The sequence below is a fragment of the Pungitius pungitius genome, chromosome 3 (assembly GCF_949316345.1).
Source record: "Pungitius pungitius chromosome 3, fPunPun2.1, whole genome shotgun sequence".
In the NCBI taxonomy this organism is placed as follows: Eukaryota; Metazoa; Chordata; class Actinopteri; order Perciformes; family Gasterosteidae; genus Pungitius; species Pungitius pungitius.
This window is the reverse complement of record NC_084902.1, coordinates 17,937,690-17,955,879: the sequence shown is the minus strand read 5'-3', so window position 1 is coordinate 17,955,879 and position 18,190 is coordinate 17,937,690. Positions and strand designations below refer to the sequence as shown.

General features: G+C 41.0%; 1 protein-coding gene across 5 annotated transcripts in view; it reads right to left on the bottom strand.

Moving 5' to 3' along the window:
- The window catches only part of si:cabz01090165.1 (uncharacterized protein LOC100333421 homolog), a 268,340-nt gene that overhangs the window by 197,296 nt on the left and 52,854 nt on the right, over positions 1-18,190 (bottom strand). For all 5 annotated transcript variants that reach the window (XM_062561286.1, XM_037462755.2, XM_062561289.1 and 2 more), the window contains one exon: positions 9,548-9,587. The gene's annotated coding sequence lies outside the window, so the exon portion shown is untranslated. The remainder of the gene's footprint in view (positions 1-9,547; positions 9,588-18,190) is intronic.

Below are 18,190 nucleotides of genomic sequence, written 5' to 3'. Positions count from 1 at the left end.
CAAGTGTTGCTTTTTGGGGCGGGAAGTCCAATAATTGCCATCTTTGTTTCTTAATTAAGCGGATGTACACAATACAGTAAGTAGTATCCAAACTAAGTTGCAGGGAGCAGTTCCACGTGATTTAGCATATGTATCGGGACTGCTTAACATTGCAAATTCCTTTCTACTGCTACATTACATGTCATTTAGCTGACGCATTTGTCCAAAGCGACTTACAATAAGTGCATTTCAACCGTAGAGATACCGTAACATACTTACAGACGGTGACAATGATTTGAGCCTGTCTGGTGCCAATTACTCGCAGAGAGTAAAGGACCTTAAGTGAAGAGGACTTTATATATACAATATCTGTGTGTGCATGTGTCTATGTATGTATGTGTGTGTTTGTGTGTGTGTGACGAAAGAGCTTATCCCTCCACATTGTCCTGTGCTAGTTTCGCTCAATGCATGTGTGTGTGTGTGTGTGTGTGTGTGTGTGTAAGAGAGTATTATAGCCTATCAGAGCTTAATGTAAAACATGGCTCTGTAAATGGGCTCAAAGATAGAAATAATGAGAGAGGCCATCAGCAGGCGGAGGACCAAAATAACCACCCAGCTCCCATTGCTGAATGTCTCAATCTCTGATGGAGGGACAGACTGGCTGAATGTCTCAGTGGCTGACTGACTCACTGGTGCAAGGATCGGCAAGTATGATATACTATCATTCTTATATTTACACTTTCATTGCCAGCATATTCAGGAAGCTCATCTGATTATCCAGCAATTAAACTCATTCAGAAAATAACAATACTTTAACTATTACTTTGACTTTTTTTCCCATTAAAGGAAGGGATTACTGTTAATATTAGTTATAACAAAACTAGTTCCATAAGCACTGTAAGAGCCCTCTAGTGGACTATCAGTAAAGCTCCCCCCCATACAGGTGCACATGTTTGTCCATTGGAAGTCTGACTGGGACTATCAATTAAAGACGTGTTGACCTGAGAAATTTGCAAACCGCGAAGTTTATAATTGACAGACCCTGCTTTTAGCATCATACGCCTTCTTTAGCCAGTGGGGTACGAATCAAAGGGCTCTTTTGGCAGGAGGACAGACAGTGATAGCTGTACTTGTACTTTGATTTCGTACCCATCGAAGTAACCAAAATGAAAACACAGGAAAAGACCTATGGACATTCAGGTGTCCTACTATAAAAGCATCACAAGCAGGTGACTTTACCAAAAAATGACTTGGAAATCCTTCAGAAACCAGCAACGCCTTCATAACCACACACACACACACACACACACACATTAAGACCATTAACCATTAAGAGAGATAAAATAAATCCACTAATTCTAAGGGTGAAATACTTAATTGCAGTATAAAATGTTATTATATAAAAAAATATAAAAGTAGTAAAATATCAAACACTAAAATCAATTGACTTAATCCAGAAAATAACTTAGACATTTCCAAATTATACATAGCCTGAAGTAGAAATGTGAAAAACAAGATTACTAAAATGTAAGCTTTTATGTTAGAGATGGACAAACTATAATTATGGTGGAATGTAATCCAATTTTCCCCGCTATCAATAAAGAAATTCTGATTCTGATTCACTATAAAGCAGCACAAATGAGATAAATAATAACAAATTGACTGAAACAGAGCTCCGTTCTGGCCTCAGAAGGTCAATTTGATTCAAGTGCTGAATATAAATTGTATAAGCAGCTGGCTGTTGGAAAGTCTGAGCACTGCCCCTCCTCTGGGCGCATTAGTGGCTCGCTGGCTGTTTTACAGTCACCCCATGTTCCCCTAAGCTGCAGAGATGAGAAGACAAGAAGCTAATAGACTGTCAGGAATTCTGTCAGGGATCCCATCAAAGAAGGTCCACGCAATTGATATGCTGCAGCAAATTTAATTCATAATGAAATAGAAATTACATCGTCCGGCTCTACCAAAGACTGTTAGAAAGCCTGTTTTAAAGAGAAGACTAGTGCATCTGTTAAGAAATGATGGTCAAAGTAAAGGGATTCTAGTGATCTATAAGAAGATTACTATATGGCTATTAAATGAACGACCTTAATCTTTTTCCCTCAGGGCTTACTAATTATTTTTATTATCCATAAATCCGGAGATAATTCTCTCGATGAATCCTTAGTCATTGTCTTTGTTAAACAGCTTTCTGCTGATATTCAAACCGTCAAAGTCAACCATTCTATTTCTATTAAACTGTTAAATTGGTAAATTAATTGAATACATTTAACTACTACTAAAAATTTCCTTGTAAAAGGACAATTTGTATTTTTATGTATTCTACAAATATGCTAAATACAACAACCGGACTGTGGAAAACAGCATCTGCCCTTCAGATTGAAAATCCCTCGACAACACCAGCATACAAACATGTATTCCTACTCAAATAACATGCCAAATTTTTTCCGCCAAGTGAATAATTATTGTTTTTTCAGGGAAAAAAACCTCATTAACTAATTAAAATTAGCTCGGAGATAATAGTTTGCACCCATTTTTACACACAGTCCTTCCCAAACCAAATCCTCTGTACAGCAGCGGTGCATGCCAGGCCGATCCCTCTATTTCTGTCCAATAATAAACAGCAGCGCCATCCCAGAAGCAGCCCCAGCAGGTTTCCATGGTTGTATATAAAGCTTGTTAAGATCAAAGGCACAAAGAAAAGTGTTGACTCTCCAAGGGAGTCAAGTTGAACTCAGAGGAATGCAATAAAGGCTGAGGAAGGAGATCCACTGCATACCTGATGCCCCGCTAACAAGCACCGCAGCAGCGTGAGGATGCGCTGCGACTTCAGCCAGCACAATTTATATCCGAGTGCTAGAATGTGTTTCTGTGAAAACTGGAAGCAACGGGTGGGCAAAGAGGGAGATGAAATGGATAATGGGTGCTCACTGAAGGCAGAAAAAACATCACTTCTAATAACACAGATGGATGGTTACAATTACTATAATCACTAAAAGATTTAGTGCGACTGCCATTTAAATGGGACTTTTTTAGGAATCGTAGAAATAACTTTGTACTAGAGTGAGCCCATTTAAACAAATCAAAAGTTTTGGTTTAACGTCTGTCTGAGGCAGCGGGATTGTCCTGCAGGCGACAGCTTGTTTTTGCTCCCCTAAATGAGTTTTTCTGTTAATATTAGTAATAAAATAAAGTTACGATATTGGAACCCTAGTATTAAAAGGTTGTTTATTTCAGCAAAAGTGTCTTGAATGCCAACACCATCAGAGAAGAGCGTTCCAGAGGCTCAAAGCTCAAAGGTCACCCAGGTTTCCGATGAGAGGGTGAGGCAAGAACCGGCGGGCAAGACTGATCTGTCGCCAAAAACCCTGGTGGCAGGGAGAAGGAGCTGCCCCATGCAATTTAACAGTGGCTTTGACCTAGACTGTGGATAACAAGTGGAAATAGTCATCGTGACATTACCCATCGGTTTATAGACTACAGTTATGAACGTTTGGCGATTCTCCGCCACCTTGGTTAAATGCCATGATGTTGATTTGTACCTCATTCGAGCCAATGAGAAAAATATATTTGTATATCTATATATATAAATCAGCAGTCCTGTAGTCTAATAATCTGGAGTGTACCTGACAAGAGCGCTACACTGATCTACAGCACTACGCACGTAATGCTACAACGTAATGCAGAAGAGCACTGGAACACCAGCACGCACATGCTACAACAATGACTAATCACACTCATGCTCAGTGAGGCGTCGAGGTGAGATTGTGGTTTCATCTGAAAAAGAGAATAATCAGGAGGATCAGGACCTTCAGAGACACACAAGATAAAAGCAACGTTGTCATAAGCTCAATGAAATTAACTAAAAGGCTATAATGAGGTTTGTCTATGTGTGTGTGAGTCACTTCTAGTGCATGTCACTTACACTGCCTCCGCTGAAACCGTTTCCACTTTCATTTTGAGCAGTAATTATTTCATAATTCCATGTGCGGAGTCACTGAAACATGAACCGTACAACCACACAGAACATGCATCACATTACGCTGAAATGGGAGTCAACTATTTAGGCCTTTATATAAATCCAGGGGGAACCTGAGTAGACAACTAGTGTTCAACTGTTTTTGGTTATAGAAAAAGGTGACCGACAGTTGCTTTGTTCAAACTTATAAAATGTTTAATGAGCTCATGTACTCCACTTTGCGATTGGATTTCCTCCAAATCCCACACCTAATAGTTTAAAGAAATCAAATGAGTGTCAATCACAATTAGCCCGCCCTAAAAGCATACTCTGATTTATGTTCAGCACTGTCGCCTCACAGCAAGAAGGTCCTGGGTTCTACTCCACCCAGTGGCCTTTCTGTGTGGAGTCTGCATGTTCTCCCTGTGTCTGCGTGGGTTCTCTCCGGGTTCTCTGGCTTCCTCCCACAGTCCAAAGACATGCTCTGGGGATTAGGTGGATTGGGAACCCTAAATTGCCCTTAGGTGTGTGGATGTGACTGTGAATGGTTGTTTGTCTCTGTGTTGCCCTGTGATTGACAGATGCCCGATTCAGGGTGTAACCCGTCTCTCGCCCAAAGTTGGTTGGGATAGACTCCAGCCCCCCGCGACCCTGAGTACAGGATAAGCGGCTTGAAGATGGATGGATGGAACCTTCCGTCCAAAAGATGATGTCCACTGTCATAAGCCAAAAATAAACCCTAATGCTCCTAATTTTGAGATTTGTATTTTTGTTGTCATGAACAAGTTTGGCCTGATGAAGGAAACACCACATATCTCCACCCTCATCTTAATTGCTGCAGAATTTCCATTTTGGCCAAGTGAAGTTCAAACTGCATCTTTGTCTATAAAACGTGATTAAGTATACGTTCCTGAATGATTTGTGTCCCTTCCAGGGTTGAATCCACGCGATTGCCTGCACCTACTGGATGTCCCTTAGAATAAAAGGACAGTCTAAACATTGACTTGTTGGGTCTTTATCGTCCCTTGGACCGTGTTTCTTCTCATGTGTACCTGTAGCAACATGCTCAGTCTCAAAGCTCCTCTGGGCTTTTTCCACATCACTATTCTTGGTCTAAACACAGCCTGAGCTATGCATATTCATGACGTTACATAACTTATTTCTTGTCAACAGTATCTGTAGAACTTGTTAGTTGGCTCTGAAGGGATAGAAGAATGTCTCCTTTAACACAGTGCTACAGACCTGGAGAACGACTCGAGTGACGACACGCAAAGAGCATGAACTGCCCAAGAGGTGCAGTTTGTCTCAGGTCAGTTTCTATATTTACTGATAAGCTAAGGCCAAACTGTCTCCTGCTGAACAACAGGAAGGAAGGAGACACAAATCATGCCTGTTCCTCAGCAATTGGTCAGCAGTGTGTACAAGGCTTTATAGCCTTTGTTAGCTTGTTATTGGTTTCACAGCATATTCCCTGGTTCAGTAAAACAACTATTTGGGGTGCTTATTGATAAGGATTAGCGCCCCAAACGGCCTGAAGTCCAAACTAATTGATTGTGTTGTCATTATGTTACGCTGATAAGTGACAAATTCCATAATCAGGCTGTTTTATATCTGCCTTATTGTTCTAGATTGAAAACCATACCTTATGGACAGGGCTGGCTCTTTAAACCAAAAGAACAAAAAGTCCCTTTTTCTCAAGATGAACACACCCCATCTGCCAACTCACACTGGGATGGGTTTAAAACAAACTTCAAACGGCAGCACAACAAACTTTAAGGACTTAAAATAAATCCACTGGAATCCATTCAAGAGAACAGTGCTGGGACTGTCTTACTGGAACTCAAGCAAAAAAAAAGTATGAAGGGAGAATATTGAAGGCTTGAAGGTTCCCTTTAAAGTTATGAGCAAGGAGGCAATTCATCTTAAAAACTGATGAATTTATGTACTGCACATTCAGGGGAAAATCTCAGGGGAGCCTTTTCTGATAAATAAGGTATTTATATATTTGGAAGGAGAGGAAATAACAGCACTTAACTGAAACATAGTTTTGGTTATTACAGTGTGAACATGTATCAGTGTTTAATTAAACCCAATCACCTTAACGTATACCACAGTTTTAACCAGTAAAATATGAGTCAATGAAAATTTAAAAAAGAGTAAACTTTATGTGGCTGCAGAGTAAATTTGGTACTTCAGAAACCTTTTGTTTGCAGTTGATTTCAGGAGGTTTGGTTAGTGTCTTCACTGTCTGTAAAGGTCTTTGTAACCAAACTGTAATAGAGTGCTAAATGAATAAATCAACTACTCGTAGGCAAGAGCAGAGCCCAATGTGGTACTTACATATCGGTGCAATGGAGCAGCATATCGTCCATCTGTTTCCTCTTTAAGTTCTTCCCTCTGGTCCCACTAAGCAACTTAACTGTGAATAAATTGTTCCCCCACCCCCCTCACTATCGCATCTATAAGCACAAATGTTCAAGGACTACACTGGCCGTTCTGATTTGATTATGTTCAGGTTTTCAGGCTTGGTTCTCAATCATTGCTTGTATGTTGACCAGAGGGATTATTACCTGTGTAGTCTGGGAGAATTTTACATAAAAAGGACAAACTACTAAAAATAAAAACATCTCTATTGTAACAACCTTGTTTACGAAAAACCAACTAGATGAGCTGCAGGTCGTGCGAAGGGTCAAATAGGAGCCTTAAGTCTGAATGAGCTCCAGCCATTCTTAAAATAAATGTTTGGCATTGCTGTCAATGCAGGATGAAATAGACTGATTTAAGAGTGGACCGATTTAGCCTCCTCCACAGTGTCTCATATGTCATCAATTTCTTAAGCACCCTATTTAGCTCCTTTTCTTTCATAAGCGGTGTCTTTAATACAAACCCTTTGGCATCTCTCTGAGCCAAAGCCACTCTGCTCATAACATGGCGGAAAGTAAACCTCATCAAAACACTCAAACACATGGTAAGTACATACGTGCTTGAGCATGTATCAACCATTCTTTAAGCACATATAAATATACATGGACACCTACGCCTGCACTACACATAACGCACTGAGTGGTCTGCACATGCATAAAATTGAAAGGCTACCGCTGTTTCAAGCCTTTCTTTCTATATATACCCAACCAATCGTATTGGCCTTAATGAATTACATTCATAGATATTTCAAAAAGCAAAGATATTGAATGACCTATGCAAGTTAATGATCTTTTCAGAAGAGTGCCAATATTCTTTAAATAAAATGGACAGTCTACAGAAAGAGACTGCAAGGCAGATTTTGAAACAGAAACTAGGGAACGTTGAGATATTCACTTTTGCTGATGTCAATATACTGACACAAAATAATTTTACTGTAAGCAGAAAATATGCTGTTCATTAATGAAGCGATATGAGGTCATAATGGATATCATATATATATATACACATGTATATATGTGTGTGTATTCGTATTTTTATATAAGTTTGTCATGCTGCAGTGAAGCTAGTCAGAAGTGCAATGCAATCACTTTACTGCAGTGATGTACGTGCATAAATTCACGGTACTGAACATTGATCATTACAGAAATGGTGAGGATGCTCTTCCATTGTCTTTTAACGTGAAAGAAATGCCGAGCCAAAACAACTGCAGTTGGCGTCTGTAAAGTAAGATGCAAACTCCAGGTGCGTGTGGGATGTACTTGTCAAATTAAGTCCTTCCCGCTCTTCTAAAAACAGAAGGGACAGTACCTCATTAATAATAATGACATTATTCACAATTACAACAGCAGGGCCATATTTAGCCGACACAGATGTGTCCGACATGCCTGACTTACAATGTGGATATGACTGGATGAGAACATCAGGCCAACGCGGCATGGAGCTGGGTAGCTACACTGATGAGCTGCTGCTTGCTCTGTTTCAGACATTTGAACCCTCAGCAGCCTGCGCGCAGTGCCAGGAGATTATTGACTAGACTGTGAATAACAGCCACCCCAACACGTTTTCACTCCTAATCAGATACCGAGGCTTGGCCAGCGCTTGTCTTCCGCTCTGACCAGCCACGCTTCAGGTTGAAAGCTTTCAGTCCAGTTACCAGATTTTGAGTTTCGGCCCCGATGCAGAGTGCCAACTCGATGTGTTTGACCAGTGTTTGATTAATAAATCTCATCCTTCATTCTCTTGAAAATTAACAGGAATTGCAATTATGTTGCAAGTTTTTCCCTAATGCCTAACGTGGCCCAATCCAGCTAATTGTACTTGTTCCGTTTAGTTCTACAACCATTTTTATTCTTCAAATGTATACGCACAGCTGCTCAATAACTATTGCAAAATCAAACAACGTACCTTAACTAATAAAATATTGCGCGCTATTAATCACTGTTAAATTGAGATATGTAATGTTTCATTTGAAAAACTCAATCACATCTGTAATTGGCTAAACTGCCTCAATGAGTATCCGCGGTGTGATCTCACTGCCACATGCATCAACATGTCTAAAAAGTCAGTATTTACCTGCGGCGATGTTTTGCCAAAGACGCCCTGCTCCTTATCTGTGGTCGGTTTCAATCCCATAGCCGTGTGGATGAATGGCTGCACTTTAGCTTAAAGATAACAGACTGCAGTGGATCCATGGATAGAGGATGCTCCATCATTACTGCCACTTCCAGATAATGTCCACTTTAATCTGATGTGTTGAGCATTTGATCATTAAGACAGACTTGGGAAAGGCGGCGGTCATACATAAAAACGTGTGTCTTAAGTCGCCCGAGCCTGCTTGATAATTCATCAGTACCCGACATGACCAACCCGAAAATGCTCCCTGACTTGAGCCCATTATGCATTGTTGCTTTGGTAAATGTCACTTTATGACATGTCCCTTTCCCCTCTCACCCCTCATATAAACAGTGTGTCCCTTCCATCTGGCAGGAGGCTGAGGTCCATCAGGACCAAGACCTCACACAAACAGTTTCTTCCCATCGGCAGTCGGGCTCATCAACAGAGCCCGGGTCCCCCAGTGACTGACTCTCACGTCCCTTTTTTCTCCGGTCACTTCCTTCACACTCTACATGTAGATACACATGTCACTTTCACATACATTCACAACACAGTTGTGTAGAGTATGGTTATCTGTTTGGCAGTGCACTGTATTTTTAACTTTGAATTTAATTTAAAAAAAATTAAAACCTTTTATTTATTTTTATTCTGTATCCCTCTAGCCTTCTATTTTATACAGTTAAATTGTAATTTTGTAAATGAACATGCCACTTTTCTTGTTATTGTCCATTGTCTTACTGTCTGATGCTGTGCCCAACCGCCACGTCATACACACACACACACACACACAATTCTTTGAATGTCTGACATATTTTGGGAATAATTGTTCCTGATTTATCCAACATTGAAGCCATTAAATACACAATCCGCTGGTCAAGACCTTTTTTTTCATTTGAGCCAGACTTCTCCCCTTCTATGTGCAGAGAAGGTTGTATCAGATGCCTATATGTGTTTCTTTCAAGATTTGTCACAATACAAATGTGCTGACCCAAAGCAAGATTGGTTCAAATAGTCCATTTGGAAATATATACAGGTAAATAAATATATATATAAAACAACAAGTCGTTAACTTACCTTTGCGTCATCCGGTTGCCAGCTCAGTTATTTCTGATAACTGAAAAAGAAGAAAAAAGTTTTACTTTTAATGTAAATAATTGTTGAAATGTGTTGCAACTGTTAACTTCAGTAGGAGCAATAACATCAAACACTTCACTGGTCTTTGTCATAATACCTTCCAGAAAAATCAAGTGGTTTCATAAACCATCAAAGAAAAACCTTGAAAACGTTTTCGCACAATGAAATAATACATAAAATAAGAATAACAGTGGTGTTTTTTATCTGTAAATTTCTCTTTTTCTGTGGCTCTCAACTTCCACGGTAGACAATAAAAAAAACTCACAAATATTATCGGGGGGAAAGAAAGCGTCTGTTTAGGTCAGCACAAAGGGAGAATTTATAGCCAGCTTTAAAATAAAATAAAAATAATATCCCAGAATTGCTGTATTCAAACCCAAGCTTAAAAAGAAATTACCGGCATGTCTTCAAACAATCTCTCAAACATTTTTATTACAACCATTAGAGAGGGTAATGGCAGAGAGGGAGATGACAAGCTGAGGAAATCATGAGTCAGATCTGATGGTGTGAAAATATAGTTGAACCCCCCTGAGTCATCATGACATCAACTCCCATTTCATCTTTTTCACATTTTTGGGCAAATTGCCTTCTTTCGCGATGAAGCAACATCAAAAACGGAGCGACTCGGAGGAAAATGGATGCGCTTTAAAGATGAGGAGGCCGCTGACAAATGGATGTCATCGCGAAGGAGGAGAAGGAATAAGAGGCAGTATAAATTACAGGGATGTGTTTTGTCCCATATACATCTCTCTGTATGTGAATGATTACCTACAAACACAAGGAGAGTGAGGGGGGGAGATGGAGTGTGATTCCAGTAGACAAGAGGGAAAAGATTCTGAGAGGGATTACAAAATGAGCATAATGTAAATGGAGCATTTATGAATAGAGAGCTCCTCTTCTGTCCCCATTTATTTCACTTGTCCAACTTTGCCTTCTTCTCGCCATCTCCCTTGTCACCCTTTCCTAACTTATCCCCTCTCCTCCTCCTCTTCTTCTCATTTTTCACCCCGCCGCCTCCTTCACCTATTCCTTTCATAAATTATTGCGGCTGAAATCTCATCAGACTGTGTGGATTAGCCTGCTCAGGCTCTCTGCCTCTGAATAAAATTGGACCACTTGAGTTTTAAAAGCCAGCCCCGCTGCTTTGATCTCAAGATAGCATTGCTAAAACCACACAGGGAACTCGACGTGTGTGTGTGTGTGTGTGTGCGCAAGAAAGATGGCTCCACAAAAAAAGACTGAAAATCCTCCAAAATGAAGACACAATGGTTCTCATTATGTTATTTTGGTTTCAAAGACGTGCGCATGTAAATGAAAGTTAAATTAGGCAATAAGCCATTGTAGCGTCACGGGGGAGGGGGCAGTGCAAAAGTAATGTCAGTGACAGATTCCGTAGCAAAATAGAAGGTTTATTCTCCTTAAATAAATAGTCAAACGTGATAAAGGCCTTTAGTTATTTGGCAGCACCAAAACATAAACAGAGTGTGTCCCCTTTACTTCGGGGTCGAGGGAGTCCTTCGTCGTTACAAGTCTTCCTCGTGCCGTCCTTCTCAAAGGATCAGTGGTCGCTCCATTGCATCGTTCCGGCTCGGTGCTCTCCTTCAGTTGGCTACTTCGCCAGCCAGGTGCTCTGGCTTTTAAGCCCTGCAGTAATCAAGTGGCTGAAACACCTACAGCAGGGTGTGCTGGGAGGCACTCTGGGGGCTGTAGTGTGTGTGCGCCGGCGGCCATTTTGGAGCCTTCAACCACGTGTCCCCTTGTGATGCCACACATCTATTAAGTCATCAAATGCATTCAAAGCAGAATTAATGGGGGCAAAGGATGCAGCATAAAACCAATATATGAAGCGGTAGTATTCATCATGACATCCCCTATTTGATTGTGCAGTGCCATTCTGAAGAGATTGTCAGTGGCCGTCTTGTGCTTAGCCAGAAGGGACACAAGGAGGTGAAGCAAACAATCAAACCTCGCAAGAAGTGTTTAAGATTTTTTTTTTTCAAACGCACCACACAAGGCCACGATGGCAGCTGAGAGCCCAGTGTGTGGAGTAGAGGCTAACTATACAAAGCACTGAAGCGCCATGTAGAGAACAAACATCCAACGCTCGCAGGAAGGATGGGGGAATCTTTCAAGAGAAAGGAAAATAAGCTAGAGAAGTAGAAAAGAAGCCAGCTACCCCGTAGCGTGTGGCAAGTAAGAAACATTCACCATAGCCGAGTTGCTTCCAGCTGCCGCAGGGGATACGTGTCGTGAGATGATGGGAGAGGCTGCTGCAAAGACGCCAGTTTGTCTCTTTGCAACTGATGGTGATGCGTCATCAAGCAGATACTTGATCATGCACCAATTAGCTAAATGGACCCACTGTGTTCTTCACCGGGAAAGCTTCACATGTTCTATGTGTAAAAAACCAGACACTTCTTTAAAAGTAGAGCTCTACACACATTATAAATGTCTTTGTCACAATCACATTGTATTATGTCATTCATTTGAAGGTTTTTTTTTTGAAGGCTTGTTAAACTATGCTGATTGGATTTAGTTATTGAAAGACAACAACAGCAGTCTATAGATAACATTTAACATATGAGGCTTTGGTCACGCTGAATTGCTTTTCAGGATGGTCAGGCATTATGTAATATGATAATGAAACGCCAAAAAAGGTTTTAGTCTCAAGACAAAACATATTCAGCTAAACAAAACGATCTGATCTGTAAATAAAAACCAATGAGTTGACCAATGAGATCATTGATCATTGATCAATTTCTCATCTGTAAATGTACCTTTGCCTTCTATAAAATTATTTTTAGATTAATGAATGAAATAAAGATTTAGAATGCACAACTAGTATAACAATTTATAACTGCAGGAATTCTGACATGATCAAGTTTTCTGAGGATGAACTGTCATTCAGTTGGCAGCCTGATCTCAGGCTAAGACTCATACATTACCCTCTCCATCTGAACGATTAATAATGATGTGTCAATTATACATTCATTTGATCACAGATCTCTGGTTTTGCCCAAACTGGTTTTGGATCTCAAATGTGAAGATTTGCAACAATATTTTACGTTACATGGACATAAATCAAATCTGGTTGTATTTTAACCGAACAACACAAGCCAGGGACGACAGCAAAACACATAAAACATTAATAGACATTTTGACATCTGTTAAGAATGATGATATTAGTATGACTGACATCTGAGACATCAAGCCATCATGTCAGAGCATCCACAAATGTGTAAAGGAAGGATGCACTCTTTTAATGGTTGTCTGATTTAATCAGATCTGTCAACGCTTACTCTTATTCTATCTGACTCTAATATAAATTCTCTAATGCCAAGGCCCTTTTAAAGACGATGTCGGAAAGCAAGCAGGGAGGGCTTTGAAAAGTTCAAGAACACTTAGATGCTAAGTAAGGGAGATGTGCTGGAGGGAGGTATGGATTCAAGGGAGCACTAATAGTCTATTATTGTGTGGTTTCCTTTTTAAAAGTTAGTATATGGGCTAATTGCATGCAGCAGGGAAAGTTTTTGTGCTTATGGCAGTGTATAGTTTCAAGTATAAGTAAACAAGCAAACAAGAGAATGCTGAGGCATGAATTACCCATACAGTCGCTACGCAAAGTGCTAAACCAGACTCACCAAGCATGACATCAAACAAAATGAGTATAGTTTAAAGTGTGTCTATTATATAAAAATATGGTGTTTAATTGTATTTTCAGCACCAGTTTTAGAAGTAAAGAAGGTATATTTTAACACTTGCTGGCAGATTTGTCGCTTTAAACTTAGATAGGTAGGTTCTTGGAGAAATCAACCAGTTATCTCAACATAAAAGTTGCAATGTGTTATTGGTAATACGCCACACACCGCAAACAAATAGGGGGCAGCATTTCATATGTATACTGCTCCTTACAATTGAAATGTACAGCTAAGCCAACTAATAACTAACAGCAGGTCAAGGATACTGGAAAGAGAGAGAGGCGTGCTTCTGGATGTAACAGTCGCCCTCTGATGGGGTTCCTGTAGTAGCTTCGCTAGCAGCAGCACTCTGACGTCCGCTTCCTTTAGCATGGCTCGTTAATGCCGCTCCCCCATGTTTGAAATGTCAAATGTTTGTAGGTTTTGTGCTGGCAAAACATGCAGCTGAGAGCCCATGCAACACATAGAGAGAGAGAGACACACACACACACGTGTATAACTGTAGCAGAGTGGAGAGGTGTTCATTCCGTTGACTGTCCTTGTGGCCACTCTCATGTCTCTTAATTTGGTGTGTGTGTAACTATCGTAAAGAAAGTGTGACTGTATAAACACAAAGCTTGCATAAACTAATTGGGTGGTACAAATTCCAGTCCTCTTTCATTTCCTCTTCATATTTTCTTTCAACCAGCTCATTTCATTAGACAGCTTTCATTATGGCTCCTATTAGCTCCTTCCTCCTCTTGGCTAACTACCTTCACCCCTCCCTAACCTCACCATTTTAGTCAAAAAAGCAAAACTCAAATACGTATATAACTAACTGTAACATGATCAATGGTGTCAGGTCTGGTTGATGGTGGCTGTTTAGCTCAAAATGCACCGACTTCCAAGCTTAGAAGCAATGCGAGTCTTTAAACAGAATAACTTATTCAATTTAATATGTGAATAGGTGGGAAAATATCTACAATGAACTTGTTGAATGACTCACACTCCAAACGCTGCTTCTACATTAAGCGTGCTCCCCCATTAAATCAGGGATCACAACACAGGTGTAATACATTCTGATGATTTTAAAATTTAATTGAGATTTCTATTTAAATACATTTTGGTAAAGCCATCATCTATCTCCGAATGAGGTAACACAATGGTTATTGAGGCCATGGCCCCCTGATGAAAGCCGGCAGTATTAGTACAGCCCGGTCTCAGGCAGTTCCTGAAAAAATGTAATCTTCTGGGTTAGGTGTAAAGGAGTAGTGCTCTTTTCCCATGTGGCTTAGCATGAAACAATGTTAATGGAAAATCCTTTTTTCTTCCATGGGGGGGGACGCACAAATGGAAATGCACCCACGGTGTAACTGGCAGAGTTAGTGACTGAGTATGAAATATTAAGAAAGACCACTTATGGTGAGCAGGAGCAGAGATGAATGCTGAAACAAGGGCAAAAGGCCCCCCTTCAGGACTTACTAACATTCACACCCTGCTCAAGGGAGCTTTTTCTGGAGTTACGTGTCTTGTCCAAGGAGTTGGGCATGGACTACCGGAGATGGGGACCAAACCGCTATTCTTTTATTTGAAGGATGACCTAACTGTCCCACTGGGCCAAAGTCACCCTCAATCATGCGAGAGCACAGAGATGGGCAGTATGTCTTACTTTCATTTGAAATATTTATACTAGAGTATATAGTAATTGGTATTTGATAGGGAGATTGGAGTCAATTCATAATTTTAAAATACTCAAAATACTTGTAGTGATGGTTAGAATATCAAGCTAGCCTCAATGCTAACATGCTACTGATGCCAGCATGCTGTCTGGGCTAGTGCATAGACAGTGTTTTGAAGAAAGTATCCTTAATTAATCCCCACACACACAGAGACCACTGCAGCTGCAACCCGTTTCTTCAGTTCTTTGACCAGGCTGTCTCCTGACCTGTAGGCAGCATGTCGTGCTTTGAGGTGAGACCGTACATCCCTGTCTAACCAAGGTTTCTGGTTTGGGAACACCGTGATGGATGGCTGTATTCCTCCTGGTCTGTGCGAACACCTCCCAGTCTGTGTTTTCAAAATAGTGCTGCAGCAAAGAAGTGAACTCTTCCCTCCAGACTTGGACAGTTTTGACAGTTGGTTTTGTTCTGTAGATTAGGGGTTTATAGGATGGGGTCATTTTCAGTGAGATGTGGTCTGAAAGGCCAAGGTAGGGGGGGGGGGGGGGGGGGGAGTGCCGATTTACATGCATCTAGGACATTTCTATAAATCTGATCAAGAATGCTTATGCTTTTGGTTAAAAGCTTTACATTTTTGAAAAGTTTGGGCATTCTAGTGTCCTGCTATGATCCCTGCTCTCTCTGGGTGTGGGTGCCTTCAGCTGGGAGTTGATGGCGTCATGCAGCTCCTCCAGGGCTAACTTAGCGTTAGCATGTGGTGGTATGTAAACAACTGTGATTAAGATAGCAGTAAACTCTCTTGGCATATAGCACGGTCTGCATTTTAGAACCGGGGAGCAGTGTGCTCTTAAAATGTCTGTAGTCATTGTTTATGTATGTACACACTCCTCCACCTTTTCTCTGCTCTGTAAACACATTCTGTGACTGTTCTTCCTTTTTGTGGGGTTCACCAGAGCTTTGTGTACATTAAATAACAAAAACCTAAATGCTCTGCTATACCAAATTGAGTAAACAGAAAATATTGTTTTCTATATTTTAAATACAATTAATTTTCTGACACTAGTTGTATTTTATTTTGATACCTTTATTTGAGGGGTATTATTTTAATTTGCCCATCCCTGGATAACCTTTCTAAATTCTCCCACACTCCTCCGCTCTCTTCACTGGTTACCAGTGGCTGCACACATCCAGTTCAAAACATTGGTGACTATGCTGTTAAAGGATCGGGTCCACTCTACATCCAGGACAGCAATTAGGGGTTAGGTGTCTTACTCAAGGATACTTCAACATGGCACATGGAGCAGCTGGGATTCGAACTACCAACCTTGTGGCTCCCAGTGCACCACACTACTCGATGTGCCACCATCTCTCCTGGCAGGTCTCCCTGCTACCGCCATTCGACCACTGCAGCTCATCCAGAATGCAGCAGCTCGACTGGTCTTCAACCTTCCGAAATCCTCCCACACTACTCCACTCCTCTGCTCTCTTCACTGGTTACCAGTGGCTGCACACATCCACTTCAAAACATTGGTACTCAGGTAGCATGCTGTGAATGGATTGGGTCCAGTCTACATCCAGGACATGGTCAAATCCTACATCCCAACCCGCACACTCCGCTCTGCATCTGCCAAGCTGCTTGTTCCTCCCTCACTGAGAAAAAAGCACTCAGCGAGATTGCGACTCTTTGCTGTCTTTGCTCCCAAATGGTGGAATGAGCTCTCTGATGATATCAGGACTGCAGAGAGCCTCTACAGCTCTTCAGACTATAACTTGACTAAAAACACTAACAAATTGTAGCACTTATAATGGCTCTTATCTATAGTAAGTTTTAAGTTGGCTTATTTGATAAAATTGCAGTTTTTTGTTTCTTGTTCTTCTGGATTTGTATCCTTATGGTTGAAATACACTTATTGTAGGTCGCTTTTCGACAAAAGCATCAGCTAAATGACATGTAATGTAATTTTATAATAATACGTCAATGTTGATGGAAGAAGTCAATGCAATGATGTTCTGTATTATTGTACTTTCTATAACATGGGGGATTGTTGCTGTGGTATCCCAAATGCCACCATGTGTCCCATCCTCTAGTTCCTGACATGGTCTTCCAGCCTGGACAACTCAAACATGTACAGATTCCACACACACACACACACACACACACACACACACACTTCACTGAACACTCTCGCCTCTTCCCTTTTATCTCTCACAGCATCCTTCTTCTCTTCATCGCCTCCCGTTTATGCGTGTTGACTCGCCCCTCTCCCTGACTTGGGAAGTACATTCCATTGTCTCTCTCCGTCAGCCAACACTGGGCCTTTCCTGACAGGCGGTCTGCTGACACCCACCCCCGGCCGCAGTGTCCCCACAACAGCGCTGCAGTGGGATAGTGTGTGTAAGAAGAGAGAGAAAATAGAACATGTCTTCATTGGTTGGTCTGACTGCCCTGTGTGTGTGTGTTTGTGTGTGTATCCCTGATTGATTCGGTGTTGATTTCTGCCTTCTCCTCTTCATAAATGATTCAAAGGACTTCAAATTGGAAATTGTCTCTCTGACCAGCCCACTTTCCATCTCTAAAGCTTTCGCTTTCAATCTCTTTTCATACTTTCTCGTTTTCTCTCACACCTACACACACACTCTTCATCTTTCTAGGCATGTGCCACTCTTGGAGTGGGTATGAATATATATTAGTGTCCGACTCTGTATGTATGTGCGACTGTGACTCAGACCCATGCATTCAAGCGTACCTATGTGGTTGTGTGCATGGAGCAGATCAGAGACAGCCGGAGGCCGGATCACATTCAGTTAGCTCTCTGAGCGGCTATCAGGAGAAGCTCAGCCTCGATTGGATTGGGGCTCAACATAGTGTGCACACTAACAACTGGCAGAGGACCACTGAGAAGTCCGGGACCGCATACACACATGCAAAACACACCTCACAATCAAAATGAAGGTGTTGTTTAGCTTTAAGTATCCATCTGTCCGTTAGTTTGCTCTTTGGCTTCATGAATATCCCTGGATACCGTAATAATGCAGGAATTATATGAACATTAGAGGAGAAAATGATAGTAGAATCAAATCCGTGGTGTATTACATAATACATTATTTTGATTTGGATTTGTCTTTGAAACTGGAAAATAAATGGTTTAGGAAATACACTGTAGTGTATAAATGATGGCAGTACGTGAACTGCATACAGTGTATTTGTGACACAAAATCAAAGTTCA